The sequence below is a fragment of the Triticum urartu genome, chromosome 6A (assembly GCF_056163025.1).
Source record: "Triticum urartu cultivar PI428250 chromosome 6A, HENAU_Tu73, whole genome shotgun sequence".
In the NCBI taxonomy this organism is placed as follows: Eukaryota; Viridiplantae; Streptophyta; class Magnoliopsida; order Poales; family Poaceae; genus Triticum; species Triticum urartu.
This window is the reverse complement of record NC_141878.1, coordinates 458,646,903-458,667,484: the sequence shown is the minus strand read 5'-3', so window position 1 is coordinate 458,667,484 and position 20,582 is coordinate 458,646,903.

The window sequence follows — 20,582 nt, the reverse complement described above, 5'->3', positions numbered from 1 at the left end:
GATCCAACATCCCTCCTGAGGTTCCATCGTTAGGAGCAGGCATGCTCCTGAGGCCGGGCCACAGGCCGAAGCTCCGGAGGCAGGTGGCTGGGGGAGCTCCTCCCGGGGCTGAGCCGTGTTTGATAGTCACGGCAAGGCTAAAGGCTTGAAGAGCCGTTCCTCGAAAACGCCAGGCTCCTGAGGTAACCGCCTGGACGCGCGTTTGGCGATGTCATCGGCCTCTTGATTGGTGCCACGGGGCACATGCTGCAACTCCAACCCCCAGAACTGCTTCTCCATCCTGCGGACCTCTGCAAGGTAGGCCTCCATGTGCTCATCCTTCGGCTCGTACACCTTGTTGGAGAAATTGACAAGGAGCTATGAATCGCCCTTGATGGTGAGGCGTTTCACCCCCAGGGCAGCTGCGGCCTTCAAGCCCGCTATCAAACCTTCATACTCCGCTATGTTGTTGGAGACCTTTTCGCCTTGCTGGAAACAAAGCTGCACGGCGTAATAGAGTTTGTCCTGGGTGGGCGATATAAGCACCGCCCTAGCCCCTGCGCCGTGTCTGGAGAACGCCCCATCGAAGTACATGACCCAGCCTTCTGGCACCTTGCTTCCCGGGAACAGGGACCGATCCTCGTCGGCCTTGAGGCCTGGCGCCTCTGTCCATTCTGCCACAAAATCCGCCAACGCTGCTCCCTTGACGACTCTGGTCGTGCTGAATTCGAGCTGAAACGCTTGCAACTCTATGTTCCACTCAGCGACTCTCCCAGCTGAATTGGGGCTCCTGAGCACCCTCTCCAGGGGTTATGACGAGACGACCTTGATGGGGTGACCCTGAAAATAGTGCTGCAGCTTGCGCGAGGCCACCAGTAGCGCGAAGAGGATTTTCTAGGGAATAGGGTACCGCGCCCTTGCATCCCGCAACACTGTACTGACAAATTACACTAGGTGCTCAATGAGGTGGAGTGCGTCAGTGCTGGCGGCTCCCTTGGGAGACCATGGCGCCTCTCGAGACAATGAGGCCTCCTAAGACTGGCCATCTGGGAGAGGGGCCTCTTCTGCCTCTGGTGCGCCCCTCTGCGGCGGCCAGTCCTCATTAGCCATCGTGGCGGCTTCTGTGGGCCTTCCTCGTACCAGTTCCGCCTTGCCTCGGGCTGCTGCCGCGGTTTTGATTCGACGCTCCTCCCTGACTGCCACCAGGGCTGCGCTGGCGGAGTAGGGAGTGGTGGCGAGGTAAAGCACCAGGGGTTCTTGAGGGCGCGGAGCCACCATGACCAGTGGGCTGGTCAGGTATTTCTTGAGATCCTGGAATGCCTTGTCGGCCTCTTCAGTCCACTCGAAGGGCCCCTTTTTTCTTCATTAGCTGGAAGAAGGGTAGCGCTCGCTCCCCCAACTTGGAGATGAAGCGCCCTAGCGCGGTCATGCGCCCCGTGAGCTTCTGCATTTCCCTGAGGGTCTTTGGCGGGCTCATGTCTTCCACTGCCTTGACCTTCTCCGGGTTAGCCTCAATGCCTCGGTGAGACACGAGGAAACCCAAGAGCTTGCCCGAGGGGACTCCGAACACAAATTTCTCTGGATTGAGCCGTAGGTTCACTGTGTTGAGGCTCGCGAAGGTTTCCTCCAGGTCTTGTATCAAGGTCCTGGCCTCCCGCGATTTTACCATGATGTCATCGACGTAAGCTTCAACATTCTTCCCGAGCTGCGGGCCCAAGGTGATATGCATCAGCCACTGAAAGGTCGCCCCTGCATTACGCAGTCCGAATGGCATGCAGGTATAGCAGTGCACCCCACACGGGGATAGGAAGGCTGTCTTCTCGACGTCTTCAACCGCCATCTTGATCTGGTGATACCCAGAGAAGGCATCCAGGAAGCAAAGCAGGTCGCATTCCGCAGTGGAATCGACGATCTGGTCGATGCGGGGGAGCGGGAACGGATCTTGCGGGCACGCTTTCTTGAGGTTGGTGAAGGCGACACACATGCGTTCCTTCCCTCCATTCTTTGGCACAACGACAGGGTTGGCCAACCAATCTGGGTATCGGACCTCGCGAATGACCCCAGCGGCCTCTAATTTGCGGGTCTCTTGAACGATGAAGGCCTTCTTTTCTGCGGACTGCCGCCTGGCCTTCTGCTTCACAGGGCGCACGTTGGGGAACACATTGAGGTGATGCTCGATTACACTCCTGGGGATCCCTGCCAACTGGACTGGCTCCCAAGTGAATACCTTCTTGTTTGTGCGCAGGAACCCAACCAGGGCCTGCTCCTGCTCGGGTTTGAGGTGGGCGCCTATAGTGAAAGTGGCGTTGGTGGATCCGTCCTCATCGACGGGTATCTGCTTGGTTTCTGCCTTGTCTTGGGTGAACAACTGTTTCTTCTTGGCGGGCGCAGCCCCCTTGGGCTCGGGGGCCTCCAAGGCGGCGGGATGTGCCGACGTCGCTGTCTTGGAGACGAGCTTGAGCACCCGCAGAGCGTCCCCAGTGTCCCCGTGCATAGTGAGGACACCGCTGCTCCCGGGCATCTTCATGAGGTTGTACGCCGGGTGCGTCGCGGCCATGAACTGGGCCAGCGCTGGGTAGGCGAGGATGGCGTTGTAGGGGAGGCCGATGGGGGCGATGTCGAAGTCGACCACCTCCGTGCGGAAATTGTCGTAGGTGCCGAAGGTCACTGGGAGCCGGATCTGTCCCAAGGAGCCGGACGACCTGCCCCCAACACCTGAGAAGGGCCGGCTGGGCTGAAGCCATTCCAGGGGTATGCAGAGGAGGTTGAAGGCCTCAATTGAGAGCACGCTGAGGCCTGCCCCGCCATCGATGAGAGTTCTGGTGACGGCCACCTGGCAGACGCTGGAGGTGCACAGCATGGGGAGTGCGCCCGAGTTGGCCGAGTTGGAGGGGTGGTCCTCCAAGCTGAAGCTCAGGCAAGTCCGGGCACCGCCCGGTCCAAGGGATCCCCCTGCCGCGTGGAAGCGGCGCTGACCCGGCGGATGAACGGCTTGACATGGTAACTTGTAGACGGCGCCTGCGAGCCGCCCAAAAGGGCCGCGACGACTGGGGGTGTCGGTGCAGCGCGATAGGCGTGGGAGAGGTTGCGGGGCCCCATGGGCACGCGGAGCGCGCGGGACGAAGAACCAGCTGGGGCGAGCGAGGGAGTTGCAGTGCGGCCGTCTTGGCGCACGGAATGATGCTGAGGCGATGCTTGCTGCTCGTCCCCCGCCGGGCCGGTGGCGGCGTTGACAGCAGGTGACGGGGAATGGCGAGGATGCCCGCCGACAGGGGCCGTCTGGGCGACGCGGGAAGCGAGGGCGGCCCGGCGCTCCGCGCGGGCCTGACGAGCGTCAGACATGAGCGCGATGGTCGGAGGAGAACGGGTTGACGGAAGACGAATTCCTGTGCACCCCTACCTGGCGTGCCAAATGTCAGATTTCGGGTTCCGGCAGACCCTTGAGGTTCGAACACTGGGGTGCGCACGGATATTTCGCCTCCTACCTACCTGCACCCCTCCGCCATGCTTGGATCTAAACTAAGGAAAGAACAACACAAGAGACACAGGGTTTATACTGGTACGGGCCACCGTTGTGGTGTAATGCCCTACTCCAGTGTGTGGTGTGTGGATTGCCTCTTGGGCTGATGGTGATGAACAATAAAAGGAAGAACAGCCTCGCGAGGGTCTGTTCTTGGCGGGGGCGATGAACTGCTGGGAGGAGTTCAGCCACCTTTCTCTCTCTCTCTCTCTCTCTCTCTCTCTGCTCTCCCTTGACCGACCCTTCTAACGAGCCTCTTCCTTCCTACCGCTTTTTCATCCTCTCCCAGCTATGTGGGTGGCTGGTCCTATTTATAGAGGCCCTGGTCCTCTCCCCAAATATTGAGCAGGAAGGGAGCCAACAATGGCGGGCTAATTTGAAGGGGGACAGCAAGTATCAGCTATCCTGACAAAAGTAGTCTTCGCCTGCGCAAAGCTCTGGGGATGACGCCGTCTTGGGCTCCACGGTGACCTCCGTCTCGTAGTCCTCCTAGTCTTGGTCTCGTTGCACCGAAATGGAAACCCTTGCCTGATGCCTCGGTACTCCACGACTGCGCTTGCCCCCTTTGCACCAAAGAGGAAAGGAGGACGCTGCGCGGGCTGGCACCCGCCTGGCGCCCTGAGTTGTCATGGCTTGTGTCATGGGCACCTCATGAGGTACCCCGCCTTGATCTCTCCGCCTCCTCGTGAGCCAGCCTGACGAGGCCGTGCCTGAGGAAGCTCCACGTCGTCCGCCCCACGAGGCTTGGCCCCTCATGAGGGTCTTGGGTTTGTGTTGGTGAAGATGGGCCGTGCCGAGCCCCCCTTTGAGCCACGCTGCAGGCCGCAGGCAGGCAAGTCTGGGGACCCCTGTTCCCAGAATGCCGACAAACCTCAGGGAGCCCAGAGCTCAGTGTCCGGCACCATCGCAACGCCTCCCCTCGGGAGTGCCGCACGAGGGGGCTAGACATGGGGGCTACGCCCGGGCCTCGCCCAAGCGCACGCCACCCAGCCAGGTCCCTTGGACCTGGTCATCGCGCGCCACTCCCCGAGCGAAGCCAAGGTACAAAACCCATTTGAGCGTCAAGGGGGACTCCTAAGCATCGCGACTCAGGAGCCTAACTTGCCACATAGCCCCTCACTCCTTAGTCCCGTCCATGGTTTCTAGTCGGGGCTAACGCTGGGTGAGGTACACGCGGGGCCGGGCCCTGCCGACGTAGAACGATCAATCCACTCCTCGCTCCCCCTTGCCTACTTGTTGCTCGCGTGTCAAGGGGGACTCCTGAGCATCGCGACTCAGGAGCCTAACTTTCCACGTAGCCCCTCACTCCTTAGTCCCATCCATGGTTTCTGGTCGGGGCTAACGCTAGGTGAGGTACACGCAGGGCCGGGCCCTGCCGACCCAGAGCATAAGCAAGTAGGAGAGGAAAATGCAAATTCCAGGAAATCCAAAGCAAATATTACAAGCCATGAGATTGTTCCACAACGCCAAACACAAGTTTAAACGCCTCCGTGAGGCATGGTGCATGTGCATGAATAAAACAAGATCGAAGTCGCAAAGCGATCACTCCCTAGTAACGCCGTCACTGGTGGTGGAGTCATGCTGGACGGCTTCGCCTCTCGAGGTCACGAGGCCGGCAGAACCACGCACGGGCAGGATGCTGGGGCAGCGGAACTTCCCCAGCAAAACCTCGGCTCGGCCTCTCACGGCCTCAGCGGCGGCAGCGGCACGGTCGCCGCTCATGGGCTCCAGCAGGCTGTCGAAGTCGACGTTGGGGTCGCGCAGGTAATCATGGCTGAGGACATGCGTCAGCGCCGCAGAAGACAGGGCACGCTCCTCGGCCTCGATCGTGGGGCCAAGGCCGTCTGCGACGTCCTCAAGCGCATCAACCAGGAAGGGGAGCAGCTTGGCAGGGCCATCCTTCGCACCAGCCAACGGCTCCTCCAGGCCGCTCTCATACAACTTCTTCAGTATGCCATGAGCCTTCTTCTCCAGCTTCGCGAAGGCCACCCGGTCCTCCGTCAGGACCTTCGCCTTGGCGTCCAGCTCGGTCCTCTCCGCCTCCAGCGACCGCTCTAGCATCTCCAGTCGGCTGTGGCGGTCATCAAGCTTGGCATCCCGGTCCTTGGCGGCGGCCTCCCTAGCCTTCATCTCCTTTTCCTTCTCCTGGCGGCTGTGCACCTCCTTGGCGAACTCGTCGCGCAGGCCTTGCAGCTCGGCCTCAAGAGTCTTGGAGCGGCCCTGGGCAGTTGCAGCGTCGCCCAGGGTAGCATCGCGAGCGGCCTTGGCTTGGTTAGCGGCCCGCTTCTCCTCGTCAGAGGACGACACGGCCTGGCTCAGCACCGCTCGGACGGAAGCAGTAGAGCGGGCCCAGCCAAAGGCCAACTCCAGGCACCCGGCCACCAGACGAGGGTCCGCGCTCAGGAGATCCTCCCGCAGTTGGCTCAGCTCATTAGCAACCTGGTCCAGGACAGCGGCGGAGGGAGTAGAAGAGACGAGAGCCTGTGGAGCAGGCAGAGAAGATGGCAGCGTGACCACGGCTTGGCAGGAAGGGACCTCCTGAGCCTTGGCCGCCACGACCGCAGCGTCGGGCACAGTCGACTCCAGGTCCAGCGGGGCCACGGGGGCTGACTCCTCGCCGGGGTGCCCCAGTTGGCCTCGCGAGGGCAGTTGGGTCAGAGAGGCGTGGGCCTCGCCGTCCTCTCCCCCAACAGCCGAAGGCGTCGCCCCGGCAGACGGATTCGCCCCAAGCGGGGCCGCAGAAGCCTCTTTCAACCTCTTAGCCGCAGGTGCCGGCTTGGTAAAAGGGCGCAAACATCAAGCCTCGGCGGCAGAAACCAAGCAGAGCACTAATCGAGCACTTACTGGACGTCGTCCGTGGACTCAAGCAGCCTCCGGCCAAACTTGAAGCCCGAGAGCCTGAAGCAGGGGTCAGCCTTGGGGGGGGCAGAAGCAGAAGGTGCGTCAGGAGGGATGGAGCTGGACTTGGACCCCCCAGGGACCAGAGCAGACCCTGGGGGAACCAGGCTCGACCTGCCCTTCCTTGTGACCGAGGAAGAGCCCTCCCTTCCTCGCCTGGCGCTGGCCTCGTCGTCGTCCGGCATGGAGTGGAGGGCCTGGGACCTGCGCCGAGGGAAGGACTCCCCCCAATCCTCGCCAGTCTCCTTCGAGTCGGACGCTTCCTCCTCCGCCTCTTCTTCCCCCTTTCCCCCGCTGGAGCTGCCGGAGGACAAGTTCACCGTCACCAGGACCGCCAGATCTTCGGGAGCTGCCGCGGGCACCAGCCCCTCACCGTTGAAGGTGGGCATGGCGTTCACCACCTGCTCCCAGTCGTCACGAAGGAACAGGGGGACGGGGGCGCCCACCGGGATCGCCACGTCTCCCAACCAAGGAATGGAGGGCCGCAGTCAGATCCTCGTCGGTCAGGGCCTTGGAGCTCAGGCGCAGGGCGGCGTCTGCTCCTCCAAGCCTCCACAGTGGGAGCGAGTGCTCCTGGAGTGGAGCCACCCGATGCTCCAAGAACTCCCTCAGGAGCGTGGCCCCGGTCAGCTTCGCCGCCCCCAAGTTGCTTGGCCTCAGGTCCGTGTTCATCCTCCTCAACACCGCCTTCATGGGAGGGTCAACGAGCTCTGCGCGGGACCATGCGTCAATGGACTTAGGTTGCCCTGTGGGCAATACCATACGAGGGTGGAGGCGCCCGACATCCATCATGACCCACTTGCTCCAGTAGCCTTCGATCCTCTTCCCAGGCTTCGAGATGGCGTTGGAGCTGGAATATGCAACGAAGCTCGCGCATGCGGAGACCTCAGCGCCAGAAACCCAGAGGGAGAAAAAGTGGCGTAGGAAGGCCACCGAGGTCTTCACACCAACATGAGCCTCGCAATAGTAGGCGAAAATCGCCAGGAGAAGGACAGAGTTGGGGTGGAGATGCAGGGCCTGCAAGTTGTATTGCTGGAGAACGGCATGGAAGAACTCAGAGAAAGGAGGCACCAGACTGGCGACAATGGCGCTCACGAAGAACGGGTAGAAGGTGCTCCCCTTGCCCTCAGGTTGGTCAGAGCCAACCTTGAGCACAGTCGCCCCCTCGCTGCCCTGCGCCACCGTCATCAGGCGCGCGAGGGCGAGGTTCTTCTCCGACAAATTCGGGGAATCCAGGGCCGGCGAGTACCAAGCATCAGCCGGTGACTTGCAAGTCGCTATGGCGTGCTGGATGCGGAGGATTGAGACAGATCTAGAGGATTTCGGGACAAAGAGGGAGGAAAGCGAGAAAGGGGATCTAGGGCAAGACCGACGAGAGCAGGGCAAGTAAGCCTGGCCCGGGCACCCCCTTTTTGTCAGTCGTGCAGTTGCCGAGGCGTTGTGGGAAGTGCAGACGCCTACGTCCAATCAACCACCACGCGGCGCCCAAGGCCGCAGGCTGTTAGGGCCAGCAGCGCTTCGTGCTTGTCCCTTCGCTTCTCTGCTAAGCCAAGCCCGCGCACGCCTTGGGCCCGGGGGCTAATGTCGGCGTTCTGGGAACGGGGGTCCCCAGACTTTCCTGCCTGCGGCCTGTGGCGTGGCTTAGGCAGGGGCCTTGTGCGGCCCATCTTCATCAGCCCAAGCTCAAGACCCTCGCGAGGAGCCAAGCCTCGCGGGGCGGACGACAAGAAGCTTCCTCAAGAGCGGCCTCATCAGGCAGGCTCGCGAGGAGGCGGAGAGATCAATGCAAGGGTACCTCACGAGGATCCCATGACGCAAGCCATGATGATCAAGGCCAGGCGGGCGGCAGGCGAGCACCGGCCTGCGCAGGGTCCTTGTTTCCCCTTTGGTGCAAAGGGGGCAAGCACAGGCAAGGTATCAGGCAAAGGTTACCATTCCGGTGCGACGAGACCAAGACCAGCCGGACGGCCGGACGGAGGTCACCGTGGAGCCCAAGATGGCGTCATCACCAGTGCTTTTGGCAGCCGAAGACCACCTTTGGTCAGGATAACTTGTAGTAGATGTTCCCCTTCAAAATGGCCAATTGTTGGCGCCCTTCCCGCTTAATTATTCGAGGAGAGGCCCAGGGCCTCTATAAATAGAGCTAGCCTCCTCAAAGGAAAAGAGAAAAGAGAATAACCCAGTAGGAGAGAGAGAAGGAGAAAACCCAGTAGAGACTAAGTAGAACACACCGCACCAGCTCAAGAACACCCCTCGCGAGGCTGTTCTTCCCTTGTACTATCCATCATCAGCCCCAGAGGCAATCCACCACACCACACACTGGAATAGGGTATTACACCACAACGGTGGCCCGAACCAGTATAAACCTCGTGTCTCTTGTGTTGTTCATCATTTTCATCTTAGTTCGCACGAGAGGATCGGACGTAGATCGGTAGGGGAGAGATCTCCGCGCGCACCCCAGTGTTCGAACCTCAAGGGTCTGCCGAGACCCGAAATCCGACAACACTAGGGCGTGAGGATGTCGTTGATGGATCCGTATGTATCTTTATCTTTCCGTCAAATCGATGTAGTAGTATATGGTACTACTAGTAATTATCTTAACTTTCGCATCAACTTCATAATTTTCATACATACTCCATGCATGAACCGCGCCAGAACCAAACTTGTCATTACGCTAGGGAAAATCGTTATTTCTATCTATCGGTCGCACCATGGAGCAGAACCAAATTTTACAAGTTACAAGTTCAAAAGGAAAAGCCTGCCGTGCTCGCATCGCAACCCCACACGGTTGGTCTGGCCCACCGCTCACGGGGGAATGCGTGATGTGTTGCATTTTCACTTACAAGTGGGACCGCAGTTGAGCAAACCGACTATCGGCAAACCCCCGCCCCTCCCACCGCGCGATGGCTGAGAAAATAGGAAGGATAAGAGATGGATGTAGCATGGACTCCAAGAAAATTGGTGTCGGATGGGACTCGTGTGGGTGCCGTGTGCTGTACTACTAGATGTGAATGCTGTTATGGCCATGCCACCCCACTATATCGAGCCTATATCGAGGTGCTGGTTACGTAGAACAAATTTCCTGGAGTCCGTGCTCAGCCCTCCTCTATCTTTCTTCTCAGCTAGCCAGTAGACACGCGGAGCCCATCATCTATTTGCTCACAAGTGGTCCCACATGTTAGTGAAAATGCAAGAGGACCCACTGAACCTGGACATCTTTCACCTCGACGTGCTGGTGATGAAAAACAAATCCAATAAAGATCTTCGGTGGCCGCTTTTGGAGTTACTCAAGAGTAGTAAGATTCTATTTATAGTTTAACCCAAGATGCACATCACGTGGCTTCAACTACCACTCATTTTCTTGCATGACACAACCTGGATGCTGGATGTCCCACGTGTCGGCAAAAGGAGGAAGAAGTCGACCAAATCTTCTCCACATTTAGACCGGAGGAGTAGGAAACACGGCAAGCCTTGTGCCTACATCATACTACGTACAAGCCCACCTCACACAGTCACTCTATCACCATATTTCTCAGCCTCCGTGCGACACCTAGCTCTAGTTGATCTAACTAGAACTAACTATTGGTTGGCTCTATGTGATGTGGCAACTTCATACTACTACGGATGCTGGCTATACTACTACGGCACTAACACTCCAAGAAGTGAGTCGAAAACCATTTATAAATTGAGTCTATGACATGCATATACAAATGTACCATTCATTACATACAACAATTCATCAACACACAACAACAACAAGGATACATGTTGGATTATAGATTAGTTCCAATAAAACATTCTAGTAAATACTAAAGTTTTCATCACACAACAAATAAAAAGCAATGAAATGAACTTCAGCTCAACCAATCCTCGGCATTGGAAACACTTGCTTTGAACCAGAAGTGATTCTCTCGGAAGTGGCAGGTACTGTCAATCTCGAGACCAACGTAGGACTGATCATCCAGGCTGAAGCGGCCTATGTCAGGACGCATATTGTGATAGCCACGGTAGGGAACCATAGCAATGTCCGAGGTATAGATACAATTGCTTCTCATAAATGGTAGTAACATTGTGTCAACAGTAGTTGGATCGCCTTTCACCATCATTGGATAGTTTTGTCCAAGGAAGAGCGAGTTTCCTCCAAGAGTATCAATACTAAACCAGGCAGAAGGTGTTGGTGCTAGCACAGTAGTATCCATCCCGAATACCCTACAACGGATGTTGGAATAGGTCCGGAGAGTGCGACCATGGGAGACAACACCTGCTTCCTTAGTAACATCAGTAGTGCCATGTATACAGACAAGAAGAGGTGATCCATCGGAATAAGTTGCCAGGCGCCACTGAGTATATGGGTCCCCATGCTCGTGATCATCATCATTGTCATCTCCCCCTTGGTTATAATTTTTTCAAACATAGGTGGTGGAATGTTCACAGGACCTTGGAAATACAAGAAGGTTAATTACTAAAGGGAAACTTGCTAACCCACATGCATGTGGATGAAACAACTATAATTATGGTGGAAGACAACTGTACCGGAAGCATAAGGATTCCATGCAGAAATAGTGCCACGAGTGGTGCCAGCAAACACAAGACCCTCGTATTGAATTGCATCACAATACTCATCCATGTATAGAAACTGATTTTGAGAAATATCCATCGAGTTAAACAATGAAGGACGGCAACAAGCTTGTCGAAGATAGCGACAAGACAAGCATTCCTATAACCCCAAGAGTGGTTGGGAACTCGACAAATTGCTATCTTTTGTAGACGACAATCACCATGATCGTAGTTGAACGTACATAGAATACCAGTGTGCTCAACCTTTGGGTAGTCTGAGATTTTTGGAAGTGGAACCCGGTGACGAGTGTACACATTCACAAGTTCCTACTCGCAGTTGTACCCAATATAAATAACTCAATCTCCATTTGCGCCAGCCCAAGCCTTACCCTCAAGCAATGGCATCTTAGCATCACATGTATCACTATCAAGCGCCATCAACTTGCACAAGGCGAGGCCTCCATCGTCCGCGCGCCAGTCAGCAAGGTCACGTCGAAGAAGATAGGGGAGATCAAACCGCTCCTGGCCCCTTGGGTTCCTTGTAATGATGTTATTAGTTGAGTCGAGAATGGTCTTGAACGAACCTGCCATGCTAGCCGAGGTGATGATGTTGCACCGATCAATGAGTTCCTCCACCACGTCATCATTCACATCGGGGCAAGAATAATGGGGTCGTTTCCGGTCTGTTCCCTCCATGGAGAAGACGATCGAACAATGGCAGAAGCAAGGGTGAAGGCAAATGGAGGAGGAAGGAAGAGCGTGCGACAACAATTCCAAATTGAGAGGGAAAGGTGAAGAGTCGGTGGGCGGTTGCCACGGTAGACAAAGAGGTGCCCCGGCCTACATAGACGTCCATTTGGAAATTGTACAAAAGGACTCCTCGTCGTCTCACTAACATGTGGGAAAGGGACCACATGTCAACGAAACATGGTGTGTAATTTCTCGTGCAAAATGTAATCTGGCCGCGTTGGCCCGAGGTGCCGCATTTGTTATCGACCTTTATTTTTTTAATGGCGTGTCGTTCAGTTTTGAAGCACGACTAACTGGTATTGTATGCAGAGAAAATATAAACTACTCTACCACTACTCCACCTCTAGTACTAGTAGTATAAAAAAGATATATAGGCTGGAGCTTCAGTGCTTTCTTGCTAAGGGCTGCCTACTTGCGTCTCACACTATCACCCTCTCTCTAGATCTAAAAAAGACGACCTCTCTCTCCCTCCTCACCGGTGGTCACAGATCCGCCGGGGAAGAACAGGATGTGCATTGTTGACGCACTCGTCGATGGCGAGCAAGGTCACGCACTGACGATAAGGCCGTCCTCTCAGACCTAGCGCCCATGGGATGGCCTCCGTCCCCAATCTCGCTGTCATAGTGTGTGCAGAGGACGGTGACCACGAGCGAAGCCACTTCCCCTGACCCTCAGTTATGCTACCTCTTTTCGAACCATACCCTTGTTCTATTGCCCCATCTGCCACGTAGCTGCATGTGGATCTTTTTCCACTCCACCATCTTCCCAATTTGTTATCCTCTGCTCTGCTGGTGACGCAGACGAAAACCTTAACTTGCACTATTAAAGGAAACCCTACTTCATGCAGACTAATCCATGTCTAGGTTGAATAGGAAAGGAAGGGACACTGTACACTGGTACGCGCCGGTCCTAAACAAATGGTTTTTAAACCCTTTCCGCGATGGCATTTGGAACCGTCGCCAAGTGAGTGTGGGCGATAGGGGGGATCCTTCCCACACGACCCAAAAACCATCGGGGATATGCCCTCCTGGCACACACGCTCGGCAAAATGAGGTCGTGTGCGACCGGCGAGCGCTCAAATACGAAAATACGTATAGTAGAGCTAAAAACTACAATTATACGGTGAAATTGGTTCCGGTCACAAGTACATCCCACACAGTCAGTCCCCGATAAACATTTCCATTCGTATGTACATGCCACATAGTCGCTCCAAGGAAAACGTTTCCGTTCATAGGTACATCACACACAATTTTTCCTGTTAAATCTTTTGCGTTATTGAATGTGTCACACACGGTCCTAGAAAAAACTGTGTGGCAAAGGTTGTCCTTCCCACACAGTTTTTATTTGGTAAACATTTGCGCAAGGTGGCCTAACGCAAACAGTTTTCAAGATAAAGTCATGTGTGATTGTTCATTGATCCAACACGGTTTATTCCTAGAAACTGTGTGCGTTGCCTGAGGTCATCGCCCACGGTATTTTTTTCAACAACTGTTTGCAATAGCAAAACCCAATTAGCAGGCTAATTCGCCATTAGCAGGCTAATTTTCAAGAGAAAGTCGTGTGTGATTGTTCATTAATACATTTATTAATCTAATTGACATTCATATTAAGCATATAATATATTTCATTTCCATATTCAGGAAGCAGAATTTCATAATTGAAATACATCAGAGTACAACATGATATAGCTTGAGCACTCAGCTACCCCATTACACAACTGCACCAGCACCAAGTTTCACATGCAACATGTAGCACCTTTCGAAATTAGCATCATAGATGGTATATCGACAAATGCATCTCATCTGGAAAATTGTTGAAGCGGAAGGTGAATATTGAGCCTTCATTCATGTTGAAGGACTTTGCAACTTCCTGTGGATGATTGACCGTCCGTCCTTCGTCCTCTTAGGGAACACTTCAATATTGGACAATGGGTGTTGTATGAAAACCTTCCTCGCCTCCTGACCATAGAGGTGAGTTGAGAGGTAATCATTAGCGAACTGCTTTGGAAAGGCCTCAAAACAAGGATGTGCATAAATATCTTCTCTATATTGGAAATGGGGAAAAGGAATAAAAAAGGCAAGGTATAATAGTTAGTACAATCTTGTAGTGAACTAATGTCTTCTTCATTGTGCAGACAAAGATCTTGTTGTTTTTTGTCACTAATTTATTTATCCTAACAATCTTTCTGAGTTTCTTGATTTGATTGATATTCATGGACAACTCATTTCCCCATATGCAAAAAGGGTCGAATAGTGGGTCAAAACATCTGACAGCAGGACCTACATGTGCAAGAACAAATTGTTAAAAACCAAAATATTAGAATGACTGCAATTGCACAATAATGTGCTATTAGACAACAGACCATGCACGTGCTAACCTCGATTGTAAACCTCAATGCTTCCCATTGTTTCGCTTCTACACATATAAGGTAGTTAGTCATCAGGTTAAGTATTTACTACAACCAAATTCAATTTATTCCTCACATGGTATACAATAACAGAATGCATCCACAACTATTGAACATCGCATTGCAGAATTGAACCAAACAGTTAACTAAACACCACAAGATAAATGAACCAAACGTTAACTAAACACCACAAGACGAATGAACCAAACGTTAACTAAGCACCAAATTACACAATGTATAACCAAACCAAGCATGCTTGACAACTTGGAAATATAGCAATTGTATTCATTTCTCATGTATTTTGTAAAGATAAATTCGATTTATTTCTCACATGGAAGACAATACAAAATTGCATCCTGAATAATTGAAGATCACATTTGTAGAATTGAACCAAACAGTTAACTAAAGAGAACAACTAATTAACAAAACAGTTAATAAGTGAGCACCGCACTGCATGACATATAGAACATATGCACTAGAGCAACAGATTGCATGGTAAAATTAGATAGCACAATTCACTTGAATTTGTGAAGGAAAAGCAGGAGCAACACACGCAACGGGTAGCCGAGCATGCTTAACTGGTGTAGCTAGCAAATGACAAGATGCTCCTCCAAGATCTGGGGGTCGGCACGAATGGCAGCCATCGCGACGTCATCCGAGCATGCGGCCGCGATTTGCTTCTCCGCTGCCACATGCTCCTTAAGATCCTGGCTATACTGCGTGCACCATGGCTTAGGGCCGCGCTTATTTGGTGGAGGTGTTGGTGATTTGGGTGGAAGGTGTCGCGCTCGCGCCGGTGGTCGGGGCATGTGGGCTGTGGAAGGAGGAGGAGGATGGGGGTCGAGTGTGGATTACCTGCCTAGATAGACGAGGCCGAGTAGCGTGAAGGAGGGTCGTCGACGAGGAGGCGGCGCTGCAAGCAAGGAGTGAAGGTTTCAACTTGGAAAGGAAGGTGGAAACAGGGGAAACATGGCTTTTGGTAAGGGGGGAGGTAGATATTTCCGTGGAAGCCAAAAATTTGGAATCGCTTCAGCGAAAAAACTGGTGAGCAAAGTGTCATCAAACACGGTCCCTTATTCAGAACTGTGTACAATATGTGAACTATCACAAACGATTCAGATAGCGTAACTCATGTGTGATGAGTTTGAACGTCAAAATTTTAGGTTCGAATTTCCCTGGTAATAGTGGTCAATCACGTCATTGTATAATTTGGGTACACAGAGGAGAATAACTTCTTAATTGAGAAAGTTCAGCAATTAAACAGAGCTAGCTGATCTAAACATTACTCTAACAAATTAAAGACCGGTGCTCTTAATTAAACAAAACAAAGAGTACTACTATGGCTGGTGCTCGTCGATCTCCGCCGACACCTCCATGTCCAACTCGCGCCAGACGGTCTCCTGGGCAAGGGGCTCCGTGGCATCCATCGCACCATACTCGGAAAGCATCTCGCCATCCTCGCCTGCCATCCCTTTGGAAAAGGCCACCACGGGCTGGGCGTGGGCAGATGCGATCTGGGCTTGGACGGGCTCCATCGTCGCAAGTTATGCAGCGGAGGAACAGACGGCTGCTCGAACGCTCTTGGCGATTGCCAGCTCTTCGGCCGTGGGTTGCCGACCGTTGTCGAAGAAGCTTCGTTTGTTTTGTGCGGTGACCGCCAGGGAGCTGGGGGTGGGCGGCCTCGACATGGTCGTGGGCAGCCTCCATCAGGGCTAAGGCCGCCACTACGAAACGGATAGCTGTTGTGCCGCTCATGCCAGTTGTTATCCCCGAGCCAGATGTTGTTGCAACCACCTGAGAAGCAAAAGCAGCTGTTTGGGCTGCCATGGCCGCCCAGTCATAGATTGCGGATGCGCTCATGCCCCTTGTTAGCACGCGCATGGCGGTTGTGGCCACGCTCTCGCCAGAGTGGGCCACCAAAGTTGCCCTCATGACGCAGGTCCACATGCCCATCTTTCACCAGCGATGATTGAATAGCAAAATGATATTTAGGGGGCGAGCTAGTGTGCTTGAGACGCCGACTATGGACTATAGCCGACACACCTTCTCGCGTAAGCCATAGGCGTACTATACACCGACGGTGCTCCAGGCTATTTTGTGCTGCATCTCACACGATTCGTGATAATAAATTGTGTGCGATCTACTTGATTTTTCGTCTTGATTTGAATTACGTAATGGGGTCACAGCGGCAATGGACGGTGTTTGAATTGCTAGACCTCTTATCTGGAGGGAACATGCAACTATATGTGTGTCGTAAAAGAATTGGAATTATTCAGGGTTCGTTTGAACATTTTATACATTAAATTGGTTTTCTAGCCATTTCGGGTGCACAATTCAAAATTAAACTACATGCACATGCTCCGGTGCACCAACATGGGTTGTAAAATTATATATGTGTCCATGGGTTTATGCTTATCTCCCATGCAAGAAATGGGGATGAAATTTGAACACCACGACACCGTGGCTCTCCCACAAACGTCGATGTACTTGCTTTTGTAATTCTAGTAAATCCAAAATTTGTCCAAAATTCATGAATCTTGGCATGCTATCATGGAGCGGCATCAATAATCCGTGGTAAATTTTTTGTCCTATTTGGGAAGGTTTGGGTATATGCTTCTCACAAACCAGAGCTTCTCACAACAAGCATGATGGTTTGGGTAGGGAATGTCCCACCTTTGGGGACGAAACGATATCCATTGCCTCTTATTGCTTCCAATTTTTTTTCTCGTATCAACATAGAATAACAGGAGTGTTGTGTCAATTTTTGTGATTTTTCGGGGTTTGTTTGGACATTTTTATGCATTAACTGAGTTTTCAATACATTTGTGTGCATAATTCAAATTTGAACTACATGCACATGCACTAGTGCATATAAATTGGTTGAAAAATAAAATCTATGTCCTTGGGCGCATGCTTAGGTCCCATGCAAGAAATAGGAATGAATTTCAAACACGAGGGCACCGTTGATTGCCGGCAAAACATTGAGATGCCTAGTTTTTAAATTCTAGTAAATCCAAAACTTGTCTAAAATTCATGAAACTTGGCATGCTTTCATGGAGCGGCATCAACATGCTGTGGTAAATTTTTTGTCCCGTTTGGGGCAGGTTTGGGTATATGGTTCTCACAAACCAGAGCTTCTCACAACAAGCATGATGGTTTGGGTAGGGAACGTCCCACCTTTGGGGACAAAATGATATCCATTGCCTCTTATTGCTTCCAAAAAATTTCTCGTGTCAACATAGAACAAACTGGAGTGTTGTGTCAATTTTTGTGATTTTTCGGGGTTTATTTGGACATTTTTATGCATTAACTGAGTTTTCAATGCATTTATGTGCATAATTAAATTTGAACTACATACACATGCTCCAGTGCATATAGATTGGTTGAAAAATCAAATATGTGTCCTTGGGTGCATGCTTAGGTCCCATGCAAGAAATGGGAATGAATTTCAAACACCAGGGCACCGTTAATTGCCGGCAAAACATTGAGATGCCTGGTTTTTAAATTCTAGTAAATCGAAAACTTGTCTGAAATTCATGTAACTTCGCATGCTTTCATGGAGCGGCATCAACATGTCGTGGTAAATTTTTTGTCCCGTTTGGGGCAGGTTTGGGTATATGGTTATCACAAACCAGAGCTTCTCACAACAGGCATCATGGTTTCGGTAGGGAAGGTCCCACCTTTGGGGACGAAACGATATCCATTGCCTCTTATTGCTTCCAATATTTTTCTCGTGTCAACATAGAACAACAGGAGTGTTGTGTCAATTTTTGTGATTTTTCGGGGTTCAATTGGACATTTTTATGCATTAACTAAGTTTTCAATGCATTTATGTGCATAATTCTAATTTGAACTACATGCACATGCTCCAGTGCATATAAATTGGTTGAAAAATCAAATATGTGTCCTTGGGTGCATGCTTAGGTCCCATGCAAGAATAGGAATGAATTTCAAACACCAGGGCACCGTTGATTGCCAGCAAAATATTAAGATGCCTGGTTTTTAAATTCTAGTAAATCCAAACTCGTCTGAAATTCATGAAACTTGGCATGCTTTCATGGAGCGGCATCAACATGACCTGGTAAAATTTTTGTCCCGTTTGGGGCAGGTTTGGGTATATGCTTCTCAAAAACCAGAGCTTCTCACAACAAGCATGATGGTTTCGGTAGGGAACGTCCCACCTTTGGGGACGAAACGATATCCATTGCCTCTTATTGCTTCCAAAAATTTTCTCGTGTCAACATAGAACAACAGGAGTGTTGTGTCAATTTTTGTGATTTCGGGGTTCGTTTGGACATTTTTATGCATTAAATGAGTTTTCAATGCATTTATGTGCATAATTAAAATTTGAACTACATGCACATGCTCCAGTGCATATAAATTAGTTGAAAAATCAAATCTGTGTCCTTGGGTGCATGCTTAGGTCCCATGCAAGAAATGGGAATGAATTTCAAACACTAGCGCACCGTTGATTGCTGGCAAAACATTGAGATGCCTGGTTTTTAAATTCAAGTAAATCCAAAACTCGTCTGAAATTCATGAAACTTGGCATGCTATCATGGAATGGCACCTGACATCATGTGGTATTTTTTGTGTCCATTTTGAGAGAAGGCGCACTCGAATAATGGCAGCCAACAAAGGCATTTTGAAAAAATAGCTGCCACTTTAATATATCAAATGTTTGTATAATATATCAAATGTTTTTATAATACAAACCGTGTGTGTTCTGTTAACCATTCACGTGACGCCATGTGTCTTGTTTTTAATGGTTGTAGGAGGTGCCGTGCGGATAGCTGCTTGACCTTGACTGAACGGGAGGCGTGCGAGCACAGACCGGTGCATAGGCTGATCGAATAGAGTGCAATCTATCCTCGAATGCGCAGGTTCACCGACAAGCGTGCTAGTTGTATGCTGTGCAGGCTCGCTAGGAAGCGAGCCCTTTGACTTCCATGGCCGCCCGCCTTCCTCTCCGTGCACCCCCCCCCCTCAGCGGCATGGGACGCCGCCGTCGAACGCTACCTCTCAGTGCTGCCAGCTGCTGTCCTCCCCCCCCCCCCCCCCCCGTCGACCCCGATATGACATGATGCGAAGTGAGAGCAGGATTTGTGCATGATGCGAACTGGAAAGATTGACATTTGTTGATCTAGTAACATTGCCATTTTTCAACCTTGTAACACTGCGATTTGTCAAAATATGAAACTAAAAATCACTAGCAGTATCTAATTTTTTGCAACTAAAATTCAGTAATTAAGCATAGATTTCATTCATAGATTAAGCATTCGTTCTTAATTTATACAAACAGTTCAACTCGACAGCTGAACCAACCAAACTTTTCACCAATTGTTGCCAACCACATACTGAAATATCTAGTTCAACTATATATACTAGCTAATTTTAAGTACGTTGTACAGTTCCACCACATCTATAGTCAGATGAACTGAACAAATTAGCCTCTAAATACTACTACTATTGCGGAGGGGCTTTGTACTACTTCCAGATGCCTCTCCTCTGCCGGGCGTGCTCAGTAAGAGGCGGCGGAGGAGGAGCCTACCGACGAGTTGGGAAACCGCAATACGGTGCGTGTCGCTGTTGCAGCTTCTGCGACGCTCACCTCGAACGCCCTTTGCCGCTCCAGACGACCCCTCTTGAAGCGGTGGTTCTCCTCATAGATCTCCTCATTCCTCACCTCTGAGGCGGCGTCTGCCGCGGCCACGGTGGCTGTAAGTCTCATTGCGTGCTCGATGAGGCGCTCCTCCTCCTCCCGTAGGAACTCGGTGTAGCGCGCAAGGTCGCTGACGCACGAGCGGGCATCCACCTCCGCCTCCCGCCTTCGGGCGCGGTGGCAGAGCGAGTGATCAGCCCGGCGGTCGACGGTCGGCCGGCGGTCACGGCGGCCGACGACGGGGTGGCGGCCACGGCGGCCGACGACGGGGTGGCGGCCACGACCACCACCTCCCGCCTTCGGGCCGCGGTGGCCGAGCGGGTGATGGCCACAGTGGCCGGCAATGGGGTGGAAGCCACGACGACCACCTCCTGCCTTCGGGCCGCGGCAGCGGAGCGGGCGATGGCCCTGGCTTTCGATGGTGTTGTGGCAGCAATGGCGGCCGGCAACAGCTGCCGACGGGCACCGGCGGTGGAGCGTGTGGTGGGTGTTGCACGCACACCCAACAGGGATGCCACGCGCACTACACTACACCGGGGACTGCGCCGCCGCCGCGGTGTAGCCTCCCAGTTGGCGCTGTCCTCTAATGATGGCGGAGTGGCTAAGCGACGACGACGGACCGGTGCCATTGGCGATTGTGGGAGAAGCAGACGGGATAAGCTACAGGAAGGGAGCGGAAAATGCAACGCAGGACTCACCGGTCGTGATGGTTTTTATAGCAGGCCGGTAAGCATTGGGATTTTGGGGGATTTCACCGAGTCGGGCAGGAAGCTTGCGCGGGAAGTTGCGAGGTTGCGCGGGAACGGGCT